Genomic DNA, 6,880 nt, shown 5'->3' with positions numbered 1-6,880 from the left:
CAGAAACCTGATCATATCCAAAGACTGATGCAAGTTTTCTCTCAGTTGTATATCTCAATGCAAATGGGGGTGTATATAATGTTCAAAAAGGACTAGCATCTCTGGGAGAAGGCTTGCTGAGCCTTTTTCAGTGTTACTTATGCACCTTTCATGTCTATCTGCTGCTTAACTCTTTACCTGTGGCTCCAAGAAACTATAGCATATATAGTGGGAAATTGTCTTGTCAATCAGGCTAAACTAGGTTGAGTATACTGACAGGCTTCAAACTCATTGGTGATTTGGCACGGGGGTGCCACTCTATGTATGTGGAGACTTCTCCTGGGGGAATGAGATCACATTGTTCCAATGGCCATGAAGGCAGCTGAAGTAGATACTATTGAGCATTTAGTGCTTGGTTAGACTTGAAGACACTAGTTCATCCACTTCATTCTAGATCACTACCAGTTGTCTTGGCTTTTGTCTTGCCACTGGACTTTAGTGTCTCTGAAAGAGAGAGTGAAGTTGATGACTTTGTGGAACTCTGCCTCATATAAATCCAATTCATGCACAAATCAAGACATCACTTCATGATGTCATTTGTTCTTTTTGAAAATGAAGGACAAATACCTTAAGCAATGGATATAGGTTATCTGAAAACTGGCCCCATGCTGATCAATCAGTTATTGTTTCTATGTTCCTTTGATTGAATACAGACAATTTAGGGGAAGTGGGATTTCCTGAATTCAGGAAGTTACACTTGTTTACTCTTCCCCTATTAACTTGGAAAATTCGTAATTTTTACTCCAATTAGAAATTAGATTACCTAATGTGTCCTAGTTAATTATTTTTAATAAATAAAAAAATTAAGAAATTTTATTAAAAATAAGAAATAAAAATTTTAGTTAATCAAAAATCTTATTTGATTACTTGTTTTTAGTGTATAAAAATCTGTTTCCCCTTGAATTCATGGTCTAAGCTGAAGAAGACAACCAGTCCCAATTTGTTATGCAATTGGCATACACTGCTTAATAAATTGATATGCTTGGAAGGGCCAACTTTTTTTTTTCCAGTCAATTCGTCTTTAACTCTCTCTAACCCTATGTTGTCTGTTTGAGAGGACCTTAAGATTTGTCCTCTTAGCCTTTTCAGGTTTTTGACCCCAATTTGGGTCTAGGCAACACAGCTTTAGAATTATCCCCAGGTAGACTTTTAGTAGAAAGTTGCTGGCCTAGATTCTGTCAACTAGCTGGAGAGTTTTGCAAATTCAGAATGAAAGTGTTGCCTGTTTATCCCTATTCTTCACTCTGGGGCTGAGTGAGATCTCTTCACAGAGGGACAATGATTAGAGGCAGCTAAATGGTATAGTGGATAGCTTACTAGGCCTGAAGTTAGGAAGAAAAGAGTTTAAATATAACTGCAGACACTAAGTAGCAATTGGGGCAATTTGGGTAAGATACGTATGTTCTCTCTGCTTCTGTTTTATTATCTTTTAAGATTAGGATAATAATATCGCCTACCTTTTAGGATTATTGGGAAGATCAAATGGGTTATTTGTAAATCATTTTGCAAACTACAAAAATGCTAGCAATTATTAGAATTATCTTATTGTGAAAGATGGCCCACTGTGATTTACTACTCAGTTTGGTGGTAGTCTTGATTCTTTGTTGGAATAATTGTGGAAGAAGCTGAGTTATACTTCTTTTTTCCTACTGGACCAGCTGGGATTGTCTCATATTTATTTTTCTTCAGTTATTTAAATTCTCTGCCTTCTATATGGATTTTGAAAAAGTATTTTTTAATTATTTGTAGGCAAATAGAAACTTAAGTACTTATACTTCTAGCTAAGTCAGTCAACAATGCTTACTATGTACCAGGCACTGCCCTTCTCTCTAGGATTACATGTTCTTCTGTAGAGATAAAATGCAAACAGCTATGTACATATAAGATATATACAGTCTATATGGCGGAAGTAATATTTGAAGAAAGGCATTAGTAGTGAGAGTCTCTTGTGGAAGGTGGAATTTTAGCTGGATTTTGAAGAAAGTCAAGGAAGCAAGGAGACAAGAGTGTAGCAAACATTCCAGGCAGAGAGAATAACACAGTGAAAAGGCACAGTCCAGTAAACACAGTGTGAAAAGAACTTCAAGTAGATCAATATTTCTCAATTCAGAGGAATAAGGTATAAGATTTATAGAAAGGGGCTAGGTTGAGAAATTCTTTAAAAGCCGAATAAAGAATTTTATATTTGATTCTCTCTGAAACTGATGATATACTCAACAGTAATATGCAAACTGAGAATAGGAGAGGGATTAGGAGGAAAGAAAATTAATTCTATTTTATACATGTTGAGTTGGAGATGTCCAGAAGGTGGCTGCTGATAGGACAAAGAGGGTCAGTAGAGATAAGAACTAGTAGATAAATAAATCTGAAACCATTTTCATAGAGATAGTAATTGAACTTTTAGGAGTTGATAAGATCCCCAGTGAGATAGTATAAAGGGAGAAGAAGGGCTGGGACAGAAACTTGAGGGATATCCACAGTTAATGGGCATGAACTGGAAGAAGATCCAGATAGAGATCTTCAGATAGGGAAGTAGAGGGATAACCAGCAGAGAATAGTGTCATGAAAATCCAAAAAAAAAAAAAAAAAAAAAAAAGAGTATCAAAGAGAAAAGAGGATCAACAGTATCAAAAGCTGCAGAAAATTTAAAAAGGATAAGGATTGAGAAAAGGCCATTAGATTCAGCAATTGAAAGGTTTTTGGTGACTCTGGAGGCAGCAGTTTCAGTTGAGTGTTGAAATTAGAAACCAGATTGCAGAGGGGTTAAAGACAAGTGAGAAATGATCAAGTGGAGATATCTAGTGCATATAGATAAGGAGTTTAGCCAAGAGTAGCATTGTCAGAGGAGAGAAATATAAGATGATAACTAGAGTTTCTTTTAAGAATAGGGGAGGCATGGGCACATTCATAGGTAACAAAAAAGGAATCAGTAGATAGAGATTAAAGATTAGAGAGATGTTAGGATGATAATGGGAGCAATCTTCTGGGAAATAGGAGGAGGGTAGGATCAAGGATGATGTAGAAGAGTTTGCCTTGGCAAGGAGAAGGGCCACTTCTTAATGCAATACAGAGGTAGAAAAGAAGAGAGGGAGAGATGTCTGAGGAGGAAGAGGGGAAAAGGCAGAGCTCTTAGTGAATGGCCCCTGTTTTTTCATCGAAGTATGAAATAAGGTTCTCCCTTGAGAAAGAATGTTGTGAAAAGCCTAAGAATGAAAAAGTTTGGAATAGTTACTATGGTAAATGGAATAATGACTTAGTTTGGGAAGTGTAAAAGGATTTCTTTGCTGTGATGAGGACCCATTTAAGATTATTTAACAAATTTATGGGAGATCTAATCATCACATTTATTAATTTATTTATTTTTAGCGAGGCAGTTGGAATTAAGTGACTTGTTCAGGGTCCCACAGCTGGTGTCAAGTGTTTGAATTGAATTCATATTTGAACTCAGATCCTCCTCATTCTAGGGCCAGTGTTCTATCCATTTCATCCCTAATCATCACTTTAAAAATTTTTTTCTCCAGCTCTGTTGGAATTGAATGAATTGGAACAAAGGCAGATAGTGGGAGTAATCCATGATTGGGGTTTGGCAAAATATGATTGTGATAGGATAGGATAATGCACAATTATATAATTAATTCAAATATGGGGCAGCTGATCATGAATAATTTTGCAAGTAGTCTGCCATTCAGCAAGCATATGATAAAGTGCTACTCCTATTGCAATTATATGCAAAGGGAAAATAATGGCTCTAGTTTGAAGTGCCACCAAAATGTTGGGAAAACAAATTTCAAAAGGTTGAGGAAGAAAATAAGTAGGATCCCATAGATGAAAATTTAAAAGATGAAACCTACCTAGGAGAAAGGGCAAAATCTTGAGGATTAAATTCTGAAGACACAAAAGAAAAAAATTTCAATGAGAAAAAACAAAAACAATTGTCTGAAGCTCTTGATAAAGATATATAGGAATACAAAACCAACTTAGATTTTTAATTGATATATATATATTGAAGATGAATGTAAGAGGATAGCATAATCCTATAAAAACAATAACAAAAGTGCTAAAGCTCAGAATGACTTAAGGCTAAAGGAGAAGAGCTATCAATAAAGATACATTTCTTAAACCCTATATTATGCCCAAGTTAGCAATGGGAATAGAGACAAAAGTGAAATTGTCACTCAAGGATGATTAAACAAGGGAGACAGCAGGCATTTTTATAGTTATATGTAAAACATTTTCAAAGCAGAAAGGTGCCAATAGCTGGGGAAGTGGGATTGAGGGGGGAATCTAGGGAAGGCCTCAGGCAAAAAATAAAATTTAACTTTAATTTTAAAGGAAAACAGGGATTCTGAGAGATGAAGGTAAGGTACTTTCCAGGCATGGAGGATAGCCATTGTGGAGGCATAAAGAAAATTGGGTTAGAGGAATAATAAGAAGGCAAGTTTGGTTAGATCAGTTGGTAGAAGAAGGAACTAATATATAACATAAGACTGGAAAAATAGGATGGAAGAGCATAAAATGCAGAATATTTTCTTTTTGGTTTTAGAGGTAATTGGGAGACCTTTAGGAAAATCATTTTGGCAATAATATAGAAGACAGATCACCAGTTGTAATACTATTGTTAATAGTCCATGTGAGAGGTTAATAGGTGAGTAGAAAGAAGGGGATATACAAAAAGATGTTGTAGAGAAATAGCAAAATTTGTATATTGAATGAATGAAAGTGAGGAGTCAAGGATGATATAGGTTATAAAACTGACATGATAGATGGTGATTCCTGTAATAATAATAGTGTAATTTGGAAGAGGATTTGATTTGGGGGCAGTAAAGTTCTGTTTTGGACATATTACATTTAAGATTCCTATAGGACATCCAATTTGAAATGACCTTTAGGGATATGATGCCATAGGCTATAGAAAAGTGATCAGGACTGGTTCTGAAAGTCATCTGAATTGTGATGATAAATGAACCCATGGGAACTGAGATCAATGACTATAAGGAAGGAAAAAGGGAAATGTTTCTAGAACAGTCTGGGAATAGAATAGAGGGAACGACATAATTGAAGACCCAGTGAAGAAGACTGGAGTAGTCAGACAGGTTGGGGGAGAAACCAGGAGAGAAAAGTGTCATGAAAATTTAGAAAATGTATCAGGAGTTGAAGATGATCAACAGAAATGACAACTGAGAAAAGACAAATTTAGACTTGGCAGTTTAGATCATTTTAAAAGGCATTTTGGCAATTGAGAGGAACATAGGAAAAAGCAGTTTAGGATGAGTTCAAAGTCAAATGGGAGATAGTATAGAAGAAATGAAGAGAAGAACTAGAGACATTGAATGTAGATTGATTTTCCAGGAATTTGGCAGGAAAAAATGGGAGAGAAATATTATAATTGTTAGTAGAGATAATGTTTTTGTTTTTAGGATGAGGAAGATGTGGGTGTCTTTGTAGGTATCAGGAAAGGGATCAGTATATAGGGAAAGAGTAAAGGCTAGATAGAGGGAATATGGGAGAAAATGGGATCAAGGTGGTTGGTTTTGGTAGGTAGGAGTACCATTTCTTTAGCATTTTTTTTTTTTAAGCTATATAGGAGAAAAGAAGAAGATGAAAGAAAAGTCAGGACTGAGCACAGGAAAGATGAGATCATGATCACTGCCAACAGAAGACAGAGCTGTTCGGTTTTTATAATGTTTTTGTTTTCTTTCCCAAGGAGAATGACTCTCATACTAGAAATGACAAAACAAAAATGATTTACAATGAACTCACACCCAAGATAAAGAGATAATAATAAGAGAGCACCTAACTGAACTTAATGAATTCAAGTTACTTGCCCAGATAAACAAAGTAAAATGTTGTCTAATCATCACAAAAGGAAAGATAATATAATTGGCATATTATAGACTAGGAAGCTTCATCTCAATTTCCTGCAAAATTCCTTTTTAAAAATTATTTAATATTCTTTTCTTTTTAAATTTTGAGTTCCAAATTCTCTCCCTTCCACACCCACAGAGAAGGCAAGCAATTTATCAGTTATACATATGAAATAACCATATATTTTTTAAATCAGTAAGAAAAATAAAGGAAGTTAGAAAATTATGCTTAATTTTGCACTTGGAATTTATTCTTTCTCTGGAGGTAAATAGCATTTTCTTATCATGAATACTTTATTTTTTTTTTTTTTTGTTTTTGTTTTTGAGAAGGAATTCTTTAAAAATTTTTTCTAATTTTCTTTTTTTTTTTTTTTTATTCATTTTTCCAAATTATCCCCTCCCTCCCTCCACTCCCTCCCCCCATGGCAGGTAATCCCATACATTTTACATATGTTACAATATAACCTAGATACAATATATGTGTGTAAATACCATTTTCTTGTTGCACATTAATTATTAGCTTCCGAAGGTATAAGTAACCTGGGTAGATAGACAGTAGGGCTAACAATTTACATTCGCTTCCCAGTGTTCCTTCTCTGGGTATAGTTATTTCTGTCCATCATTGATCAACTGGAAGTGAGTTGGATCTTCTTTATGTTGAAGATATCCACTTCTATCAGAATACATCTTCATACAACATTGAAGTGTACAGAGATCTTCTGGTTCTGTTCATTTCACTCAGCATCAGTTCCTGTAAGTCTCTCCAAGCCTCTCTGTATTCCTCCTGCTGGTCATTTCTTACAGAGCAATAATATTCCATAACCTTCATATACCACAATTTACCCAACCATTCTCCAATTGATGGACATCCATTCAACTTCCAGTTTCTAGCCACTACAAAAAGGGATGCCACAAACATTTTGGCACATGCAGGTCCCTTTCCCCTCCTCAGTATTTCTTTGGGATATAATCCCAAT

Source organism: Sminthopsis crassicaudata, chromosome 2, assembly GCF_048593235.1.
Source record: "Sminthopsis crassicaudata isolate SCR6 chromosome 2, ASM4859323v1, whole genome shotgun sequence".
In the NCBI taxonomy this organism is placed as follows: Eukaryota; Metazoa; Chordata; class Mammalia; order Dasyuromorphia; family Dasyuridae; genus Sminthopsis; species Sminthopsis crassicaudata.
Note: the sequence above shows the minus strand (reverse complement) of the source record.